At 43.5% G+C, this 23,715-nt stretch overlaps 1 long non-coding RNA gene across 2 annotated transcripts; it reads right to left on the bottom strand.

The window, feature by feature from the left end:
• Nucleotides 1–1,773: 1,773 nt before the first annotated feature.
• LOC128141425 (uncharacterized) lies at nucleotides 1,774–23,488 on the bottom strand. Of its 2 annotated transcripts, XR_008235026.1 has the most exons (3): nucleotides 23,104–23,488; nucleotides 20,599–20,664; nucleotides 1,774–2,130 (listed from the first exon to the last, which is right to left on the bottom strand). It is a non-coding gene; the product is annotated as an uncharacterized LOC128141425 (long non-coding RNA). The 2 variants fall into 2 exon arrangements; XR_008235025.1 differs by lacking the exons at nucleotides 20,599–20,664; nucleotides 23,104–23,488 and adding an exon at nucleotides 14,347–14,545.
• Between the last annotated feature and the right edge of the window lie 227 nt (nucleotides 23,489–23,715).

Raw genomic sequence — 23,715 nt, 5'->3', positions numbered from 1 at the left:
AGGCTCACTCTCTTTTCCCTTAAGCTCTTTTCCTTCTTTCATTTCCGTTCACAGAAATAAAAAATGTGTGCAAGCCCTTGTCCTCTAGTATCTTAGCAGCTGCTACCTTCTCCTTACTGGCCCAAGAAATGCCATTTTCCCCCTTTTTATACATTAAATAATACACACCGCAAATATCTTTTGTCTTTTAGGCTTTATTAAGCTGATATTATCACTCCTTTTTGCTTTGTCCATTAGCACCCAAGACTGCCAGAACTGCTGGATGCAGGTGGTTAACTTGTGCTAGGATACCTGCTTTGGGAGGTTAAAGACAAATTCGTCTTCCTCCATTACAATATATCCTAGCATAGAGTGTCATAGTCTCAAATTTCTGTTTAGGCCCCAGGAGGTTTTTGTACCTGTCCTTTTGTCTCCTTTTCTGCTGCATCAAACACAAACTTCCTCGCTTGGCCTTCCAGGCCTTTCCCTGGCTGGCACGTGGCCCTGTCCATAGCGGTCGTTAGATCTCATGGCAGGTCCTACAGATCATTACTGGTGCAAACTTTCTTTTCTTTGGCCCTGGGTCACCCACACATGGAAGGAGCTGTCCTGTCCATCAAAAACCATAATGTTGCTGAAGTTATGTGTGTTCATAGCCCAACAGAAGAATCACGTCCGTGGCAGCTGGGTCACCACAGATTTGTAAAGTTGCCCTTGTCACGTACTTCCCAGCCAGATCGCTGGGATCTCACATAGTTGCACTTAATGCTATAGCATTGCTCCTCCTTGGGGCAAACAGTGTCTATACAGAGGAGAAGATGAGGCCGCACATGAAGCACTGAGTCTGCTGGATGGACCCATACTCTGTGAGACCCTACTACTACTGTTCCTCTGCAGTCCTGGGACTGAGGATACAGCCTCCTGGGCACCAATGCACAGATAAGATGAGAGCTCTGCTGAGGTGAAGCGACAGGCTGCCCGCCTCACTAGTCCAGATCATCTTACCATTGCTCTGCACCCTTGTTTTCGCTATGTTCCCATGGCTTTTCTGGACCTGCGATTGTCTTTTTGTAGACCCTGTGTAAATGTGAGTGTGTACACAGTGCTTTCTGACATGAGCTAACTAGCCCCGTGCCTCTAGGCACTCCTGTGGTATAAACCCTTCAGATAGCATCCTTGCTGTTCTTTTGGGGGTTTGAATTAAGCAGGGGGGTGGAATGTCAGCGGTGTGGAATTGGAACAAAACTCTCATTTACCAAATTTGTCAAAATTTCTATTAGTCAAGGTCTTTTGGGTTTGGTTTTTTTTTTTTCTTCCCTGAAGCTTTTGTTGGCTTTGTCGATTTTCAGATCTCTTCTATGCTTACCAGCATTTGGCAAGCCGACCTTTCCAGCCTGATGCTGTAAGATTAATTCTACCTAGCAACTGGTGGTTTTTAGGATAAACTTCTGCAAAGCTGCATGAGTTACACAACAGAAAGCATGAAAGGCTCTATCATGTTTGAACAGGTTTCAATGTGGTTGGCTCACAACACTGCCCAGAGAACAGCAAACTTGATGTCTTGTGTTGAAGGGTTAATTTCTCTGCTAGCTGCTCTGCCACACCTAAGACAAACCTTCCCAAACAGCAGGAGTCAGAGGCTGCACCCAGACCTGCCTGTTCAAAGGATCACCCGATATCTTCAGGAGAAGTTTCATGTTACCCGGAATCTTGGACAACTGCGTCTGCTACAGTGGCACCCCCATTGCTTCCTATGAGTCAGGCCTTGGGGTGGCCGTAAACTGGATCCAAAAGTAAAATGCTTTTTTTTTATTACTGCACTTGCTTGGTGGATGAGCTTGCACTGGATCAGCTCTGAGCCGCTCACCATTCAGCTGCACAATCCCTAGAATTGCCTTCAGGGAAGGGGCCAGAGCTCCCTGGTGGGGGAGGTTGAGGAAGGAGCAGTGGAAGGGCTCCTTGAAGGCAGCAGCACGCAGTCACTTTGCTTTAGATGTAATACAAAACTTCCCTCTTAATGTCAGAACAACTGACATTGTCAGCCTGGTAATGAAGTTTTTGGCAGGGGGGAGGTATATAATGGCCCAGATGCTGAGATCTCTGTGTTCATCAGTTCTTTTCCTCCCTTCTTTTCCTGAGAGGCAGGGCGTCCTGGAAAGACAGAAGGAACAGCAACATAAATTAAGAGGGGCTGCAGGAGAATACTGGTAAGAGAGGATGGGATCCACCAGTTGTCCCATGGCAGTAGTCAGAGGTATCCTTTCTTCTGTATTTGAGATAAGATACGTTTTTAAGATGCTTGGACATTTAGTTACTTTTCTGCTCAATTTACAGACTTATAAAATAGCCCATCCCATTTTATATATTTTTAAAAACATCTGTAAGTTCAGTAAGATCACCTGGCTTAATAAGAACAAGGAAAGATTTCCCCAGGAATGCTCAGCATGAGGGAGGCTTCCTTCGTGATATGGTAATTCTTGTAAAGCAGAGCAATAAGCATGCGTCCCCAGCCTATGACTTTTTCACATCACACAGCCCAGCCTTTCCAGTACTGCTTACAATTTCAAGAAAAGAAAGGAGAAGAGAAGAGAGAAAAGTTAAAACCAGGGGTTATAATGACAGCAGAAATTGGAGTGGGCTGCAGCATACTGCTTGTTAAGTATTGTCCCTAGGCCAAAGAGAGTTAGGTATCTGGCAATAATTTAAACCTGTTTTAAAACTTCCTTCAGGAAAATTTACTAAAAGACTACCTTCTCAAATCCTGAATGGATTTGTGGAAAGATGTTTACTCCCCAGAAAGCCTCATCTTTTGCCTGATTATAGAGACAAAAAGATCAGTAACATGCAATCTCTCCCCAACATGTTTCTCTTCAGGATTATTTAAAGCTATAGAGCTAACACATTGAGTTTTCTTTATATTTTTGAGGTTAGTTAGTGGAGTAGTGATATGATTATGAGGACGAAACACTGAAGAAGCTGCAAGAAACGTAAGAAATATTTCCTAGTTTCTCAGGAAATCCCTGTGGTCTGTTGTTTCAAACTTCTCTGTATCTAACATAACACAGCATTGACTGCACCAGCACAGGGTAAAACAAGCTGTGGCAAGGTGACTACCTACTTGTTCAGGATGGCTCAGACTCTGCACTAGGGAGATAAATTATGCACAAAAAATAAAGGTAATGGTAATTTGTAAGGAAATGCCAAGACTCAGAGAGAAAGCTGTAGTCTCAATCTAAGAAAAATTCTCAACTGTCTGCTCTCGGAAGGGCTAGATAAAAAAAAAAAAAAAAAAAAATCTATCTTCCTGCCTATGACTTTGTTCTGTAGTTACTGAAGTCAAGAGCAATATTCCCATTGACTGAAGATGTGCAATTATGAGTCTTGACTGCCTTAGAGATAAATCATCCATCTTCACTCTACTAAAAAAGGAGCTTACAATCCCCTTTCAAGATTAATAACAAGTACCAAGAAACACCTGGCCATTTCTGGAAGCAACAGAGAAGAATACAAAGATTTTTGCACAAATCGCATCACTCAAATGACTGACAAGAAGCCCTCATCAGTCAAAGGCATGGGTCAATGTTTTTACGCAGGTACCTTGCCAGCAAACTAGTTAGTTTTCCTTCCATCTTCAATAATTCATAGCACAAGAATTAGATTCCTAAATAGTACTGCCCCTTCTGAGTGGAAACCATTTTAAAAATAGGTTAAAAATAGAAAACTTTATGAACAATAAATCCCTTACGTAGATTGTAAATGCAAACATAGTGTTTAACCGGTCATCTGTGATTAAATCTGAGGCTACTTGTATATTGGTGAGTATCTCTACCAGCATGCAGCTTGCCACAGAAGCAAGATCCTAATATGAAAACCATGGATCATTTCCGTTGCCTTTTCTCCAGTAAGACTGCCATTTGCTTTCAATAAAGAATCGCCTAAGTAAAGACAATAGAAGCAGGTCCCATATTTGAAAAACAAGAACAAACACAAATAAATACGAACCAGGAATGACGGAGAAGGAGCCAAAAATAAATAAACCAGAGGAAAAAGAGCAAGAGAAATAGACAGTTTAATGAGACTGGGACTGTGGAGATTAAGACAATTTTCATGCTATTTTTAAGCCCCAAATAAGAAGAAAGTGGTAAGTATTTATAAAAAAAAAAAAGGGTAAACATGTTTTGGCATATCATGCATTTCTCAGTATGCATGGGGGCTATTGCCTTGTTTTGGTTTAGGAGAACTAAAGAGGTGTTCTTCAGTATGAAAAACATCTTTGAATAAATCACATTATCGTATTTGCTAGACTCTGTGTTTTCTCCTCTGTTTTGTAGAAGTTATGGGCTGAGTTTGTGAGCCCTACACTCAGCCTCATGGCACCTCTGTCTTCGCTAAAGCAGTTACTTCTGAAGACAGTTTCCATTTATTTCTCGAGTTTCAGGGAGTATTCTTGGCACAAGTGGGCAGAACTCTATTTTAGTAAATATTTAATAATGGAGAAGGAAGAAAAAATGAAGGGGCTACAGAGCCTTTTCCCTATGTTTTTCAGTACTAGTGTCTCAGGCACTTTTCTAAGTGTATAGTGAACCAAAAATCCAGTAACACCTTCCAAGATAACAGTGCCTATCCATCCTCTCTGTTTGTCCTTTCAATACAGCTGGGACACACCCACACTCTGAATAATTCCTCTCCCAGACAAAAAAAACAACCCATAACAATAGTGGGGGAATGGGTATGAACCCAGCCCTGGAGGGGGGAGGGAAGGAGGTGGGGGGAGCCTGAATTGAAAAGAAAAAAACAGCATAAAGTCCTTAGCACAGAAAGAAAGAGCATAAAGTCCTTAGCAGAAGGAAATCAGGGTCAACTGAGCCACGAGTAGGAAAAATGAGAGGAAGACAAAATCCTTGCACTGGGTAGGAGGGTAGATGGCAAGGGAAAATGGTATGGACAGAGAGCCTTCGGTGTGGGAAGAGAATTGAGATCCTAGCAGAAAAACTGGGGTACGCTGGTGTGTGTGTGTCTTTGTGGAGGATGGGAGGTGGGAGTGATTATGGTACTTTTTAAGTAGGGAGCAGGTGAAGACGGAAACTGAGCCACCAGCAAGGCAGTAAAATACTGACCTCGTGATGTCTTAGGTATGAAACATGGGCCTGAGGGAACCCTGAAACTGAAATGGGAGTGTCACATAGGGAGATGTTTTGTGCAGGGTATGAAAGGTGGCTTTAAAAAGAACAAATCTTACAGATTCATACAGCGAGGCAAGACAAATGGGGATTCCAGTCGAGCTGGGTGTTTCCAGGATCCCCTTTGCTTTGTTGTAAATTCCCCCACGTTGCCTTAAGGTGACTGGGGCCAGGAACCTGCTGTCCCCAAAGGGCTCTTCGGTCACTGGGGTGGGAGCAGTTTTCAGGCAGACCCCCACGTAGGACGGTTAACCCTAGCCACTTCCACAGCCACCACAAACATGAACTTGCCTCCTGGCTGTCCATCTCCTCCGGGGAGCCATGTGCCACTTTGGAGAAGGGTGAGCAAGGATGCGCCCTGCTAGGGCAGCACATCCTCATGGACTGAACAGCAAATCTTTATGAGTGATGGCAAGTTGTGTTCAGTCTGCCCAGCACTTTGGGAGTGCAGTCACGCAACGACAGAATGAACAGATGCTGAAAAGACAGTTTACAGGGAGCAGTTTCTCTGTACTCCACCAAACCAGTAACCCTGCACATATGGCTTGTCCATCCATACTCCAGTATGCCCCATTTTCCTCTCTCTGACGATGTAGAGGCATTAGTATCTTTTCAAGATTCTTTTGCATTATTGTCACACAACGGTTTGTATATTTTTCTAATCTAACACATTCAGTTGGGGTATATACTTGCACTGTTTCTAAAACACATCCTGAACTGCACAGCTTCAGACAGCTTTCTCTCCACCACAGAGCAACCACTGAATACTCAGCGACACAGGATCCTTTTTTAACACTGTGGTTATAACCACTGACTTCATCTAACAGGTTCATATCTGCCTCGGGAAGCACCAGCACAGGAGCAAGACTATGCTCTCAGTACCATCTCAAGCTGGTTGTTTTCTGCTTGGGAAGAGAGATAGGAAAAGCAGATCTGGCTGGGCACTTTTAGTACCTGTATATGCTACAGGCAGAGAGGCTGCCTGTTTGGGGGTGAAGCAGTAGAAACCTTTAGGGGTGGTAGGTTTGAGCGGCCTGTTACAGTGTGGCTGTAGCACTTTCATAGACCTAGGGCACAAAATTCCTCTCTAGGAGCCCTTGAGGAGACACACTATAGTCCCCCAAATTAATGAGAAGTCAAGGAAATAGTTTTTGTTCCCCATCCTTTCAGATCTGGCTGCTCTGAGTATAATTGCATACTCATTTAGGCAGGGGGAGTAGGATTACACAAAATATGATTAAACATTAGAAATGGAGAAGAGCAATTAGGATCAATCAGATTGCATGCATTTTTAGAAACCTGAAGCGATGGACGCAGGACACCATAGTGCTATGTGCTGTACAGACACAAGACAGAAGGTCCCTACCTCTCAGGACTGAGCAGTTAAGCTTAAAACTGGAGACAACAGACCAGAACAGACAAACCAGTCAGGACAACAACTCAGGCATCATGACAAGACCTGCATGACACTCTACGCACTGTTGTCAGCTCTTCTCAAAAAGGATAGTTTCAAGGAGTGTGATGAAGTACTTGAGGGACGGTGTAAGATGACAAGCTTACTGATGCTTCTGGAAAAAGCCTTCCCAGGAGAAAGATGGGGGGGAGAGGGGGGCAGAAGGCATGGAGATCTCTGTCTAACTGAGCCATGGCCTTAGCAGATTCAGTGCATACGTTTGTTATGGCTGTGTGGCCTCTTTGAAGGACACCTGAACTAGCTTTTTTTTGGCCTCATCAGTTCAGCTGATCAAAAAAGTGGTTGGATGGAGGGAAGAGGGAGGAAAGAGAAAGAAGAAAAGCCACATCTGCTGTGTAATGAGAGCCATGCCATGGGCTGGTTGGAAATGTGGCAGCGTATTGCAAGTACACGCTACTCCCCACTTTGAAGCAATCCCATTTTTTTCCTCTCTGTCTGAGATCAAGGCTGGATGGCAAGAGGGAAATGGACCTCTGCAGAAATGCAGTGTTTTTCCTGTCTTGTGACCAGGCACATACGTAGCTCTGAATCTGAGTAGTGTCAGCCAACAAAGTAGGATGTGTCAGTAAATTCCCTGCTGGAACTGCTTTTATTCAACGCACTTCCAGTTCTTGCATGGTGCCCATTGACTTGATGCTGAGTGGCTCTGTGGTAAATGAAGCATTTTGCATTTCCAGCTTGGGACATGGCAGAAAATAAACAGGTTTTCTACTTAGAAGAAAATTTAACCTTGTGCAAGAAGGAAGGACATTCTGAGCAGTCCTTTCACCATATCTCCAGGCAAAGAAGGGACATGTTTTTGTCCCTTAACACTTCTCCCCTCAGAGCTGAAAGCCAGCCTTGACCCATGGGAGCCCCTTTTAGTCTCCAGCTGTTGATTAAGCTTGGATGGACTCTTCCCTGCCAGTTTTCTTGGGATGCCATGACTGGCAACCCCATGTTTATTGCCCACTTACTATGAAAAGGGCAAAGACTAGTCATGGTGGGGAGATAATTGTGAGCCAGAGGTGATGTGTGAAGTACAAAAGAAATAACAAAATGTATCTACATAGCACATACAGAGTATGCAAACTTTTTGACTGTCCCAGATGGATCACCTTGAAGCAATTTCCTGATGTAAATTAGCTCCCCTTGAAACATCCCAGAAAAAATGCCAGTCTGCTGCAGGGAAACTGAAATACTTCTGAGACACGAAGAATAATAACAAAAATACAAACTGTGATCTATAGGTGAGCATCAGGGACAGGAAAAGTGTGGCTGTAGAGAAAGATTACAGATGAACTGATCATAGGAAGGAAATTTGTTGGTTTCTCAGAATTACTGTACAAGTTGCTTTCTAAACAAGAGAGTTTAAACTGCACAGAGTAGTATTTTGCAACTGTAATATGAATATGTAATATCATAGTATCCACAGTGGTTCTGTAGCAGCAAACAGAAATGAGGGAAAGAATGATCCTGGAATAAGATCAAAACCCTGAATCAAAAAAATGTGCCCTAGTCCCATGTTTGCCAGGAAGTTCCTTTATCTGGACCCCAATGCTAATCGAAGTTTTTCACCCTACATATCTACTCTTGTTGGTAACAGACAATGTGTGGGGTACCACGGGTTTCATGGTGTGTCCCTCCTTTGTCCTTCCCCTTCCCTGTCCTCACCCCTGTTGTGATCCTGCATCTGTTCAGATGGAGATCAGTTGGAGCACACTGTAGATCCTTCTTTTCCCATACACCTGAATTTCCTTCCAGTGGAAACCAGGCGGCAGGAAGAGGAAAAAACCGTGCATCAGAACCTTATCCCCATACGCAGTTACAATGTGGCCAGGGTACATTTTGGGAACTGAAAAGTCTGGTCCCACAATTTTAGACATACCCAGAGGGTTCAAGTTGCCTGATAAGAGCTTTCAAAAATTAGGGATTAAACTGTGTTTCTTGCTGCCCTCCTCTGTAAAACAGGAATAATACTTTACAGCAAAGCTGACAACGTCAGCTCTTTTCATGATCAGACGAGTGCATGGAGAGAATAATTGTCTGTAAGCACTTGCTTTGCAGGTGGCTTCAAAATTATCAACGAAAGGTTGTGTTAATACAGATATTCTGCACACCTAAATGTTAAATGTCTGCTGTTACAATTAAAAGGGCAAAGGAAGCCTATGGAAAATTGATAGGTAAATGTCTGGCTGAGATTTCTGTTAATTAAAGCATGTAATTTATTAAAACAAAACAAAACACAGTGAACTGATTCAAGACCATCTGTCCATGGTAATTATAAGTATATATTCCTAGTATTGCATCATTTCAGTAATAACCATAGTTGAATAAGCAATTTGAAAGAAAGATAAACCCATCAAACATAAGTTCTTTGTGTGAGCAAAATGAGGATCCCAGTCCTCAGTCAGGACTGGGCATCTAGATGCTTTGACAATATAAAAAAATATCAATAAAGAAAGGGAATGAAAAGTAATTGAGGACTAAACAGCAGGTTTTCACATGTTTAAAACTGTTGACTAATATGCATCTATGACTAAGAAAAACAATATATTGACTTCTCAATTACTCAAGTTTTGCCCTTTTTAAACAGTATTTTATTATTTTGACTCCTCCTCAACAGACTTTTATCAGAAGTAGGATAAACAATGATCAAAATATGCACTGGAACGTTTTCTTTTGGCAGGGGGGGGAGGAAGAAAAGCATCTTTCTCCTCTGACTGTTTGAATTTTAATGTAAAATGCATTCTGAGCTAATCCTCTCTTACACAGGCTTGTTCTTGCACTGAGAGATGACAGGCTTTTAAATCTGCCAAAGATGAGTTCAGGCCTTTCTTTCCGGCTCTGCATTGCTTCTGCAATACTTGCTGACATCACTGCTACTTAGGGGAGCAGAAGGAGTCTAACTTAGTTTGAGGGTGAGTTGTGGAAATGGGAAATGCTGACAGCTGGGCCTCAAAGGTGAAGGAGGAACTGATGTTAAAACCATCTTGAAAAGAACAAAATGGATAAGCAAGAGTAGCAAATAATTAGTCAGACTTTAAAGGAGATTCTTTCTATACCGTAAACCTCAACATTACTACATTACATAAACTACATTAGCTGTATCCATGTTAGCAATTGGAAGACACTAAGCCTGTGCCTGTGCTAGTAAATTAAATGTGCTCGTGATCCCACTGAGGCCCACTGTGACTACCCCTTTTGTTAAACTCTCTTACCTCCCAAAACAGGGTGGCTGCTTCCGAATTGCTTATTGAGAATGGTCCCTGACTGATTACCCTGCAGGAGGTAGGAACTGCGAGGGGAAGGGTTGCACACCCTAGGTTAAGCATCAGAAGATCCTTCTGACAGGATCCCTTGCCAGGGATACTCCTTCCAGTTTAATAGTCTGGATGCTCAAATTCTAGTTCCAGGGGACATTCACTATTTACTTCAGCAGTATAGGGAGGACAGTGCATTTGTCTACTAACAGGAATAAATGTGTTGAAGTCAAGAGAATAACTCATAAAAATGAAGGTATAGAGCTAGTATGTTGTACTATGTATGTAAAACTACAATATGATTAGTAATTATTTCAGCCTCAGTCTCTGCATACTTAGATGTATTTGTTCTGTGAAGCCACAGGCCTCCAAACACTTGAGAAGATCTGGTGGCTATTTATATGCATAGAGTTACTTGCATACTTCAGGGTTTGACATACTGTGGCCGAGACAAAGACATACAGTAAAAGCCACCAGGAATGCACATAAAAACATTTAGTTTATTTCTTCTGGCAACTGAAATTTACATTATATTTCTGTTAGTACTTCACTATGTCCTGAGTCAGAAAATTGGTAATATGAATCATTCAGTTTTGGGAAGGTAAGGCCCTCACCACAAGATAGGAGATGTGTGGATTGTTGAAAGTAGCTAGAAGCCCACCAGAATTTTCAAGGTAGCACAGTGTTATTGTTTTTTTCTCCAATAAAGCCTTTTAATTCACCTATGGGGATAGTATATTTTATAGTTTCAGTGACGGACATACTAAACATGCAGTGACCTGGTAAGACCTAACCAATGTGGGGTTAAGGAAAAGATGTACAAGACTATGGGAATTAAAATGTTCCTTGTTCAAATTCAAGGGAGAAGTTTCATGAACATTCTCTTAAAATTAAGCCCTCTATCCATAGTTATCAACCCTCACTTCCTGGTCACACAGGATCTGGTTCTATATTACAGGCCTGCAGCAAAAGAAGCAAAGCAAGAGAGCAGGCAAGAGTGGGAGACAAAATTAGTATTAATTTTTTACTCTCCTGAGTAATCAAGTATTTCCATATGCCACACAGCAAATGAAACCTGGTTTCCAACTCATTTTCATCTCATGATGGGATCCTCTGTTGGTGCCACCTCTGATGAAAACTTTCATGAGGTTGGGACATAGAATATTGCTCTCCTGTGTAGATTCTTTTATGCCTAACATGGCTTGGGTCGATGATATACATTTTCTTCCATATAAGGCTGTAGGCTTTCCCTCTGCTATATGCAACTGTCTGTTTTCAGGAAATATGTAGGCACCCAGTATGACTGAAACCACTAGCTTTAAGTGAAACTGGGCTGAAAATGGCCAGGAGTTATTTGCAAAGGGAGGACAGACAGACGCACAAGAGCACACATACGCTCAGAGCATGACTGCATCATTGTAATTTCCATAGAAGCTAAAAATAAATAAACACAAAAGTCTGATTTCACTGCACAATGTCTTCCTTAATTGTAAAAGTTCAGCTGGGCTAGAAACCGAGTTAACCACATTTTAATGCTAAGCATATTTGAAGACTCATGCTGCAGGCCTAAGGCAAGTGTGTTCTCAGAAAGTAGGCTCCCCACCAGGCACTGAATGCAGCCACAACAAATCATCTTCCTTTGCACGACTAGATCCTGAAATGGAGTGCAAAGACCATGCACACTGTGGCACAAGTGTGGAAAAGCAGAAAATGCAACCACCACCCCAAATGAAAATATGGAAGCTCTGCTGCACCAGTGGTGACACAGACCTGCTTCTTTCACCCCTGCCAAGAAACTCTGGATGCCTTCTCTTCAGAAATCGCTGGCCACGTTACTGAAACACGTGCGCTTCCCAAGTTCTGTCAGAAAGCGCACACATCCTCTTTCCAGATCTTGGCAACGCAGAAACACAGAAATTGGATGATTCTGTGAGGAATAATCTGGAGTCCGGGGTTCCTATGGCTCCGTTATATCCTCAACAATAGCTCAGCAACAGATGCTGTTGGTAGGAACTCGGTGTATATACCACACAGAGGAATTTTCACGGAGGGAAATCAACTTTGTACGGAGGATGTGGGAAGGCTCCTGTTACTCCTGTGTAGGAGGGGAAGAAAGGTGCCCACCACAGCTTCTACAAAATCACAGTGGGTCTCAACAGCTCTGAGTGGATCCCGTTGCCTGGGTGTCTGAGGTTCAGGGACAGAGTTAATTGTTTTTCTGTCTGAGGAATGTGGATGACTTGGTAGATTGTAATCGCTCAAACTGGATCGTGCTGCTCTTCAGGGGCAAAAGAGCTCTCCTTTCTGCTTGACTATCGGCCAACTGAAATCACTTTTGTTTGGGGAACAGGGAAGGGCCAGAGCTGTGACCTATGAAACAGATCTGTGACTCTCTTGGCTTATAAATGCCAGCAGAGAGAGGCTGGGCCCATTATGACAGCTGCCTGTAAAAACTGTGACCTGACAGCGAACAAAATGTCAACTCCTCTTAACAAAGGAATCGCTAGACTGCTGCTCAAAGAGAGGAAGTTCTCAAGTAGGTATTTTGTCGTTTAAGTGACATCCTTCCCTACTGAATGCAGGCTTCATCACAGCATTTCCTACTATTGTTGCCTAGCATCTGGATTACTGCAGCTCCCCTCCAGGGGGCTGGTGATAGAGATTCTCCAAAAGCTTCAAGCACATAATTAGATTGCTCCCTCAGTAAGCAGAATTTCCCGGAGGGGAAGCACATTGCACCACTGTTCCACTTGCCCAAGCTGCCAGCAAGAGCCAAGAACAAAGCTGGTTCTTGAATCTACAAGGATCTGCAAATTCATTTGGCCCATAATGCGTAGCAGTAAAAGTCTGGCAGGGCTCTGACACAAGAGTTGCATGCATCTAATAATGTCCTTTGGTTAGCAAAGTCCAAGAAGAGCTGGGCTGCAATTTGGCAGGCAACTGAGCCAACCTCGCAGCTCGGTGTTGCCAACAGGCTCCCCCTGCACCCTCCTGCTCCCAGCTGGGCCTCCTGCCCCTTCCCTGGAATCATTCCGCAAGGTGCTCATCCAACCAAGCCAGGTGACCAAGAAAGCTGACTCGGCTCCTAAGCCCAGTAGACCACTCACTTTTTTGCTGGCTTTGTTTTCTGACACGGTTAGCAAGACAAACTGACCCACTCTTAAACTAAGTGCAAGATGAATGCTGGAGTTGGTGCAAGGCAAGCATTAATGGCATGTGCCTGTGGAGGAGGAAACACAGGAGAAAAAGAAGATGAGCAGCCCCCTTTCAGCAGCAGCAAGCTGTTAAATCGCATGCAGCATCACATTAAACCCCACCCTTGGGCTTTGCTCATTGCCAAGTCTTTTTTTTTTTTTTGAATTGCAAAACTCTACAGTGAGTGATATCTAATCTATTTTGGGACTCAGTGTGCAGTTCAAACAGATTTTACACGAGGTACGGATGATGGCAACCCACTGGGCAGATAACAGCCCAAACTGTACCTTGGAGTATGATTCCAACACAGCATAAGCTGCTCTAAATTTGGGCTACTGCTGCCTGATTCCCCCTCCCTCCTCACTCACACATTTCTTCCTTTCCCGCACATTTTGGCCTCATGTCTTGCATGGCATTGATGCCATTGGAACCAGAAGACAAACCACGCTCAGGGAGCTAGAATCTAACCTGTCAGAAAATGGTTTGTTTCTTCAGGAATCTGTTTTCTGAATTGGACCACTGCACAAGTCCGTCTCATGCAAAGGAATGGGTACAAACATTTAGCTGATGGCATAAACGGAGAGAAAGATACTTTGCCTTTTTAGCAACCCTTTAGTTTTTTAATATGCACATAGGCACATTTTCAAGCTTAGGCACTAGGAACAAAAGGGGAAGATTCAAAAGGGACTCAGGCTCTAGGCAGGTACTCAAGGACTGTAATTCATGAGCTTGATTTAGGCATCTCTCTCACCTTCCAGGAACAGAGGGGGTTAGGCAGCGGTGCATCCTTTTCCTAGCAACAAAAACTCTGAGTAAGGGAGAGCAGCATCTGTTGAAACCAGCCAGTGGGAAATGAGAAGGCAAAGATGAGAGCTGAGATTCCTCCTCTTCCCAGATTTAGACTTCTGTGTGATGAGACCGGAACATATTTTGAGCCCTCCTTCCTTTCATTCACTTCTAGATTTAGGAAACTAGCTCTTGCCCTGGGGAACAAATGGGTGTCTTGCTGAAACATGGACTCCAAGGAGAAATACTTAATGGTTTGAATATCCACCAAAGGAAAAAAGAGATCAGCGTTCTATCCAGGTTCTCCTCAGAGGGATGGTGTTCAAACCTGCAGCTCTCTTCTTCTCAAAGTGGAGCTTTTTACGCCGGAGCTAGGAGGCTAAGCTGCATGAGCCTTCCCTCCTGCAGCAGAGACCACTGGACAAAAAAGCACGGAAGAATCACAAAGCCAGGAAAAGCACAAGCAATAATAGGAAGCCCAACACTGTACCTTAATTATAGAGGTGCTCCCCTGAGAGATGGAGGTCTTGGGCGCCAGTCCTTGATTCCAGCATAGATCACATTTTTTTATCCAGTGACTCCTTAAAGCAAAATGCATAAGCAAACCCAGAGGCAGGGCTATAGGGAAGGTATTAATTCTCCTTACTCACTAATTCCTTTGATTTTTGAAAACACAAGACATTTGTACAGTTGCTAATAACACGCTGTAAATGCCCAACAGCTCCAAGCAGGAGAGAGAATGAATGCTTTGTTATTCTAGGAAAATAGATGTGTATTTTTACTGTCGTCATAACAAAGGAGGCTTCAAGCATTCCTCTACATGCCAGTTGGGTTGTTTTTCTCATCACAGATATTCATCTCTCTGCAGTCTGTAATGTCTTTCAGTGTTCATATGTGATGTATTCTGACAGGTTTTTTACAGTTAAAATTTGATATTTCAAGAAATCCATTCACAGTCTGGCTTTGAATATAGCACGTGAAGTTACTTTAGCTTCTGCATCACTTTCCATTTTATTTTCCGCAAACTTTGGTTAGCATATTCCTGTAAATGTGTGAAACTTCAAATTGGAAAGGACTTGTTTCAATTCTCCTTCTGTTAGTAGAAGGTTTTCATCTCTCCAAGAGATAGAGGGAATGGGGTTTGACTGAGGGTTAGATTCCCTTCCTACATACTATTACTTCTGGAAAGTTAGGGCATATCAGGTGTTTGGAAGAGAGCACATGATGTTGTTCCACCAGGAGGTAGGATTGCCAGAGGTCAGTCTGAAACTAGGGACTTTGCATGGCTTCTCTGGCTAACCTACCTCTGATGTTCGGATGTTGAAACAAACCACAGCATTTTGTTTTGATAAAAACAAGCCTTGAGGTAATTGGGCACATGGGATTAACAGCAAATACTTGTACAAGGACTGCAACAAACAGACACTAAAATAACGTAAAATAGCAAAATTAAAGTCTCTCTGCAAAAGTTTTAAGATTTAAAGATTTTTAAGTTTTAAGGGCAGAATTTATCGAAGTCCAAAACTTTTTTCTAACTGCTTATGTCAGAACAGAATTTCTGTATTATTTCCTTGCATAAATAATCTGAAAAACTGGTATTGAGTCCTCCTCTTGTTTACAAAACTCTGTAGCATTAGGCTACTATTTATAAAAGCACTATTCTCTCCTTCAAACTCTGCATTTCTTGTTCTCTTGGCATTTGTGTTCAGGCCAGGAAGAGGATCCGGGTGAGAAGGAGGGTTATGGGCTTAGGATTTTATCTCTGCAGAGTCTGGCATGGTCCTCTCTTGGGAAGCCATACCTTGGTACCTGGATTGTGTGTTTTGGTGAGAGAGGCAACTGTTTGTCTAGGGAGATGACAGAATCAAAGGCATGTGTGAATTCACAAGACAGGAGTTTTATGTGGGACCCTAACGAGCAAGGGACACCTTTGCAAGGCATCTGATAGCCTAAGAGAAGTAGAAATCCCATACTGTAAATGTGCCAGAGAGATAGGATAGCCTTTTCACAGAGACAAAAGCAAAGTTGTTGATGAAATTACCTGTGTTTCATGAAAAATACATTTTTAAAACTGTATTCTAAGACACGTGGTATGAGTTAACAGAAAGAGAAGGCCTTAAGTCCCTAAAACAACACAGGGCATGTGGCTACAGGCAGAAGGCAGGTCCGGAATACCCGCCAGTATGTTACTTGCTTGGGGGTCTGGAAGAATGTGTCATGGTTGTCTTTTGGCCTCAGTTTATTTATTTCCCATGAAACAAACGTATAAAGAAGTGGGTGAGGCAAAAGGACAGGTTGGTACACATCCAAGGCTCACCCCGACATACCAGAGACATATGTCTCGACTTGGGACTACCGTGGAGGTACTCCTGGGTTCTGGAGTTTAGACATAATTCCATGAGATTCTTTGATTTTGCTTGCAGCTGCATCTAACAGAAAGGTATTGTCAGTGCTGGCAGGGAGAGTACAGTATAGTGCCATCTCCAGCACTAACATCTAATCTATACTGGTTGTGTAGGGAGTTTGAGCTGTTGGGTGAGTGTGGAAGGATACTCTCCTGTGACAGTGGAGTGGTCATACCAGAAGCAACCCAGTTAGTTCATACAACTGCCCACAATTCTATAAGCATCTTGCCTGCATCCATACTGGATGCAATTCCAGCTTGTGGAAATGCTCCAGGAACAGTAGAACTATACTGTATTTTACAGGACAAAATGTCGTGGCTTGGAAGGCAGGGTATATAGAAGCACTTGGCAGAGTTATCAGCACCTAGAATAAATGTACTCGTGCAGCCCTAGCACAGATGTGTCCCTGAGTACTCTGTCCTGCAAGACTGGAATCTGCCAGGTGCTGTACACTCAGGCCACAATCTACCAAACAAACAGCTTAAATATGTGCTTAATTGCAAGCAACGAGTCCAAAGCTTAAAGCTAAACAGAGGGAGAGGCATGCTGTTCAACTGAGGGCAAGAAAGCTCAGCACTTCACAAGGTCAACCCTTGGCAAAATCGAGCCTTAATTTCTTGAAGCACCATAATTGTTCATGTGTCTTTGAGGCTTGAATTTGGAAATTAGGGTGACTGTTATTTCAAAGTGTATGACTCAGGCCCTGAGTAACCAGAACAAAATCAGAGACAAGGGAGAACTAGAAGCACAAGGCATACTGTGGGGGAAAAAGCAGACGACTGAGTAAGAGGGTTCCCTGGGGTGAACTCCTTGCCATACCACCTGCAAATGCCTGTCACTCACTGCTACGGCATCCTTTTCATTGCCAACTTTATTACCAGATAATCTAAGTGTGATTTATGAAGCACCTGGGGACAAGAATTACATGCGATCCCAGCCTGGCCACCTTCCCTCCTATTGTAAGGACTATCTCTGGGGTGGGGGCAGGGCAGGTGAGGGATTAAGAAAAGAATTTGGTGAGGTTAAGAGAAACAACAACATGTAAATTATTCTCCTGTCACGACACTTTTCAGGGTCTGTAAAAACGTGACAGATTGTGCTGGTTGGTTTTCACATTCTGTATTCCACAGTACATTTTGCATATATGCTTTATGAGCCCAAGTTCATGCCTACGAAGCAGCTCTTAACGAAGCATTTTCCAATGCTAGCGTTGCCATAAAACGTATGAAATTCTGACAAGCAGCTTGGATCTAAGCAAGATTCTGTGTCCTTACAAGGCACAAGAGAGAATTCCTGGCACAAGAAGCTTAGATTAAACAGGCAAAACACCCAGGATCATTTCAAAATGCCCTGGATAGAGCGATACATTTATTTTAATTATGTATGAATTCTTGGCAGATTATTTTCATTGACTGCCACCTATCTAGCACAAGGTGGCATGGTAAGACTGCATGGCTTTTAATGACCTCATGTCAATACTATGTCACAGTTTGAGCTAAAAAGGAGACAGGACACTAGCAAACATGAACTGTAGCTAGGATTTGTCTACTGGAGGGAGGTTTGGTGTGAATTTGAGATGCGGTCTCTGATTCTGCATTGACAATGCTGCTGAATGGCTTCATCCATTTTGGAAGCAGATGAGATGACTCTCTTGGCCACCTAAAAGCATCCACATAAGTCACTAACGAAGAATGACTGTTCAATGTGCTTTCAGTATCTATGTTTGTGGATGATCAGAACTACAGTATTTCCTCACCTGGCCCTACCACTAACGCTTGAACAACTCATCTACAGACATAACAAATCTGCCAGCACTTAAGAGCGGGATTCCTTTCTGCATATGTTAATGTCCAAATAAATGGCACAGTCCTGAAGAAGAGATCCATGCGTGTAATTGTAAGGCCTGCTTCACACAGGATAGACTACTACTGATGGTAATAGTCTTTCCCAGGCTTAACAGCTATGAACTCTCCCCTCATTTCACATGGAACCAGCATTGTTAGTAGTTTGTTAGGTTTCAGAATCTCCCATGGGATCCTACTTGGCTGCTGAGTACAAGTCATTCTGTATTGCTTTTGGAATAGTTTATCATACTGTTTTCTCAGCTGCCAATAAAAGCTTGCCTCACTTCTCCCAAGACTCATCTTTCACGAGGAGTTTTACCTTTACCCATCTCCAACTGGTAGGAGAGAAACCACTTTTTTTTTCATTTTTGCTCTTGCAGGGTTCTAAATAAATCTTCCTTTTTATCTCCACCCTAGAACACAGTCCTCGCAGCTAATTTAAGCCAGCTACCTCTATTTCTGGCTGGTGTTCTGCTCTTTCTGAATCTCATGGGCAGAAGCTGATGTCAGTTGCAGGTATTTGAAAACCTGTCTGGAAGTTGCATTCCTGTGAAGCAGGTGCAAATCTGAGTAGCATCTTGGAGATCAGAAGATGAACTCACCCAGTTAAAAGACAGGTGACCTAGTCTAAACGGGAAGAGATGACAGCTTTATCTTTAGCAGGCAATGGGGCACAATAAAAGGATGAGGGAGGTGTGGGAAGAGACTCATCATAAGTAAATTACAACTCCTATCAGCCTAGCTTGAATTCAGCATGTGGGAGAGCAGGGACTGCTGCTGTCATCGCTGCCCTTGGGTTTTTTTTGTGAGGGGAAGTAAACAACTCTAAATTTCAGCCTGGCTTCTATAGAAGCTTGTGTGGGTGTCCCAGTAGTGTTTGGTAAACAGGTTACAGCAGGAGCTGCAAGGAAAATAAGATTTTTTTCCAAATAAACACGTTTAACTTAATGAAGACTCAAAATTAATATGTGTTGGGGGGTTACCCCAGGAGTCTCATTATCCCTAATTGGATGTTTTATTTCATCAAGTAGTCAGCGTTAACTTTTAGCTTCGTGAGGGAAATGATCTCATATTTAATTGCCCCCAAATTTTCCTTTATTCCTGGGAACACTTGGCAGGATTATGAGTATCTCTAGTGGCCAAGCTGTCAAACAAGCTTTCCCTTTTCAAAGGACATTCTTTTTTTTTCTTTTTTTTTTTTTTTTTCCTCCCCTCACTATCCAGGGCCAGTTTTGATTCTCTCTCCCACTCAACATCTCCTACTTCATAGGCAGCAGCGGTCCCAACAAGCCCTCCAGCAGACTGAAAGCCACGACTGCTTTCTGCCTGGGTGACTTCCTGTCTTGAGGGCTCTGTGCCCAAATTTACACCAGGAGAAATCAGTGTAACTCAGGTTTGATATAGTTCAAAGCAGAGCTAATTTTGTGCTGGAACAGTCTGGAATGGTGTATCAAACTCTGGTTTTGGCCATATGTACTAGTGTTTCACACTCCTTCCACAAAAAAAGTAAGCTTTGGCTCATAGTATTATCTATTTTTACCTCATCTTTAATGTATTCTAGAATTACACCAGCTAAGCAAAACCACCTTTTTTTCCTTTCTCACCTCATCCGTCTAAAATCACTATCCAACACAAGTGAGCAGGGAAATAAAGATTTCTTTTTAAATAGCAATAAGAAATGGATGATTTATCAGAGGCATTTAAAAATATTAATGGTGCAAAGACAGCTTGACAAATAAGGGATGATTATTCTCATCTCCACAGGCCAAAGTACAGCTGTGGCATCCTTCCAAGCAGTGCTCAAGATGTTTGAATTCTATTTTAGTTTATATTTGACAGAAAGGATTTTATTTTTGCATTATCTAGGGGAAGTGGAAATGATTATTTGTTCTCTTCTTTTTCCCACTTGCTCTCCTTGCTTATCCTCCTGCCTTTTTATTTGTACTGTTTGCAAAGTTTTATTACACGTGGTCAGACACCTGAGAGCCTTCAGGAGTTACGTATCTTCTGTAGTCAATATTTTCCATTATTATTTTAAGGTGTGGTATACCGAACACTGACCAGTTGAACACTTGATGTTGAGTGTCTCCGATGTCTAAGTAAGAAGACAGCTGAAGAGCACTGTAGCCTGGAAAAGGTACAGATTGAAACTGAAACACATATCTGCCTTGGGCTTCTTACATGAGGCTCTCTACAGCTCAACTTCCAAGTTCCAAAGTGATCCTCCAGTTCATGAAAAGTAAGGGAGTACACCAGGAGTTAAGAAATTGCAATAGTGTCTTGGAAGAAAAGGCTTTGCACCAGAGGAATCCTAGGCCTGAATTTCACTTGAGCAAGAGTAGCATCCCTCGTTCCCTCCCCTGGCCACATAGTCCCTTGTGTCTAGTGACCTAGCAATGGCCAGCCCTGAAGTCAACTGCTTCAGCAAGCTCATCTGACAGAAAACAAATCCACCAGAAAAGCAACGGTTTTCCATTGAACTGGTTTGCTCACCTGATTCATTCTGCAGTCTCACAGTCACTGGACCTCACGTAAGGGGGAGCAAGACAGAATACATGGCTGGAGAGAGATGGAGAAGATTGCACTTTTCAGCATTAGCCCACGGTCTTACTATATTAGCTGTAACATAAAACTGCACTCTGAAGGCATGGTTCAATACACTAACCCAGAAGGAAATGAACACCCCCTCCCAAATTAAATATTCCTCAGTCTTGTTACTGAGTTGAAGTGGCTCATGGAAGCATATGGCAAACACCAAGGAGGAGCTAAGGGAGGGTGAAAATCTGTGGTTGGGAGATGAGGAGTCAGGAACATCTCAGCTTCTCAGTGTTAGTGAACTATTAGAACAGCTCGGCTGCTCATGGATCTGTCTACAGGGATCAGTTTGCTCTGCAGACCATCACTTAAAGGCCCATTCTGGAAAAGACAAGACTCAACTGAACAGGATAAAATAAGCTATTTTTGCTTGTGCTAAGAGGTTCTTAATAATACATTCAGTATGCCATTGAAAAGACAATCTGAAATGAAAGAGCTCTGAAATGTCTAATAGTCTCACTGTGGACGGAAAGATACGTTCATGGCCGCACAACCTAAAAAGTTCTCAGACTACTGAAAAAAATCGGGAACAATGCTTAGTTATTCAGGAGGGGCATGAGCTTTAAAGAAGCAGATCTGGCTCAAAACCAACACAACTATGAAAAAAGTTTACTCAGGGGAAAGAAGGCCAAAAGCACTGAAGAACTGAGGAAACAGAGGAACCAACACTGGGGAGACAGAGGCTCTGTTGTTTTGTATGGGCGAGTGTTTCAGAAGTCTATTCAGCAAATTATCCACTCAGTCTTAAAGCAATGGGCCCACGGGGCAAGTTTGGGGCGTGAGCCCATTTCACCCAGCCTTTCCCTTTGTCCTGCAGGAGATGACCCCTCTGACATAGTCTGAATGACTTGCTGTGTCTTGGCACAGGCAGGCATTCCCTGATGCCTCTGGTCTCACCCTGTCCTCCCACGCAGAGGCAGGAGCACAACTAAGACTCTGCCCGTGGACCTGCACTTCCCAGCCACTGCTGCATCTGCAGGGCAAGGCGAGGGGAAGGACTGGGCAGTAGAAAGCAGGTGGTCGTCCATGTTGCCTGGAAGCGGGACAGCAGTTTGAGAAGTGGGGAGAGAAAGGCGGCTGCTCCAGTGAAAGACTGGTGGCATTGGCCTGGCTGGGTGCAAGAAGTACTGCTCACAAAAGCAAGGGAGAGAACAGGCTCCTGGGCACAAGGAGAGGGAAAAATCAGCCTACAGGAACCTCCTATAACCCATATTCACTCCTTGGCCTGTCAAGTTTGGGTGTCCTCTTAACGCCGCAAGCTTTTAGCTCTAGTGAAACTAGTATTATGGCCCTGAAATATATCAGAAGTACTTCAGGTCTAAATAATTCAGGTGTCAAAATGAATATGAGGAAGAAAATGATTTAGCGGAAGGATTGCTTTGTTTTCGAAGTTGCTATTTCTTTCTGTTTATGCACCCATACAGACACTAACAAATCAGTGAACTGGATGCACAACCAGACAGCATCGCTGATTACATCTTTCCTTGAACAACATCAGAGAAATATGGGGGGGGAGGGGCGGGAAGCAAACAAAAGTTATATAAAGGGCAGAACTATTTGATGAGATTTTACCTGCTATGTAAAGAGAATTCCCAAACTATCTACAATCAGAACGTTGAGGGTTGTTGTATATTGTAAATGAATTTTAAATAACTCCTGTTGGCAGAGTTACCGTCTTCTCAGGGCTGCCAAATCTCATTGCTTTATCACAAATCTCACAATGCTGGATGGCTTATTTAAACACCAATTCAAAGAATCACTGACTAATGAGTTTCTGGACTTTTTTTTTTTGTTTGTTTTAATAAGTGTAAATTTCTCACAGACATACTTATTGAGGAAAGTAAAAAGATAATCAGAGTAAATACCAAAGGAGTCAGGGATGTTATCATTCATCTACTGCTTTCTCTAATCAGGAGAGAATAGCTTTTTGCTGGCAGGCAGGATTTGCAGCTGCCTGACAGCAGAAGGACACGGGGTCTGGGGACTCCCTGCTCTTCTGTGGAAGTGCTTGCCCTGGTTATAAACCCTGGCCTCAGATTAGCTTTCACTCTGTTCTCCCTCATCTGCCCTCCACCCTGGCTTCTCTCTCAGTCTCTTCACATTACTGAAAGTTTCATGACTATAAAAAAAATTCCACTGGCTTCACTGTGACCCCACCCAGAGCTACAGGCCTGTTTACAGCACCAGCCCATATACAGCAACATCTAAAAAAACCCCCAAACCAGTATTTTTTAATTATTGCTCAAGGGCTGGCAGGATCGGGGGCAGGATTTGCATCTTGTTACCTGCCCCGATCACCACGTGCAGACCTCTGTAATGGATGCAAAGCTGCCTTTCGCCTCCACAGATAGATCGCTCTGCGTCGGCGTGTCAGGCAGGTCACTGCTAGCTGCGGTCACTTACAGGACAGCCAGCCCAGGGAAAAGCTCTTGTCTCTGATTTCAAGCTCGGGTGTCTTCAGCCACTTCACTTTCTTCAGCCATGAGTAAAGCAGTATTTCTTCTTCCATCTGATAAACAGCACCTAAGGGGTTTTTGGACATCGGGACCCACAGACAATGACTTAAAAAAGTTAAGACGTAATTCAGTCGCAAGTCCTTTCTCTGCAGTTTGTTTTCTGTGTCTTTAGCGTACATCTGAACCTCATTTAGAGGCTCTTCTGTGGAAAGCCGGGGACTGAAAACGCGTATCAACAGAACAACAAGCACAGAACCTTGTGTAACGACCCAGCCCCAGAAGACAGCGTTTACAAACACCCAACTGGCCTCGCCGAGGCAGATGTGACCTCCTTTCCCCTCACACCCACGGCTCTCCGCTCCCACCCTCTCCCTCTCTCCCGCCTCCCCCCTCTCCTCAGGGCAGCCATGACCCCGCCTCAGACTCTTCCCGCCCCCCGCGCGCGCCGCACTGGGGGGGGGGGGAGAGGAGGAGCAAGGCCGCTCTGCGCATGCGCCCGCCGCTACAACTCGCACCCCCCCCGCCGCCGCTAGGGGGCGCTGCCGACTGCCCGCCGGGA

The sequence above is a fragment of the Harpia harpyja genome, chromosome 4 (genome assembly GCF_026419915.1).
Source record: "Harpia harpyja isolate bHarHar1 chromosome 4, bHarHar1 primary haplotype, whole genome shotgun sequence".
NCBI classification, from domain to species: domain Eukaryota; kingdom Metazoa; phylum Chordata; class Aves; order Accipitriformes; family Accipitridae; genus Harpia; species Harpia harpyja.
The sequence above is the reverse complement of the archived record's forward strand: the minus strand, read 5'-3'. Positions and strand labels throughout refer to the sequence as shown.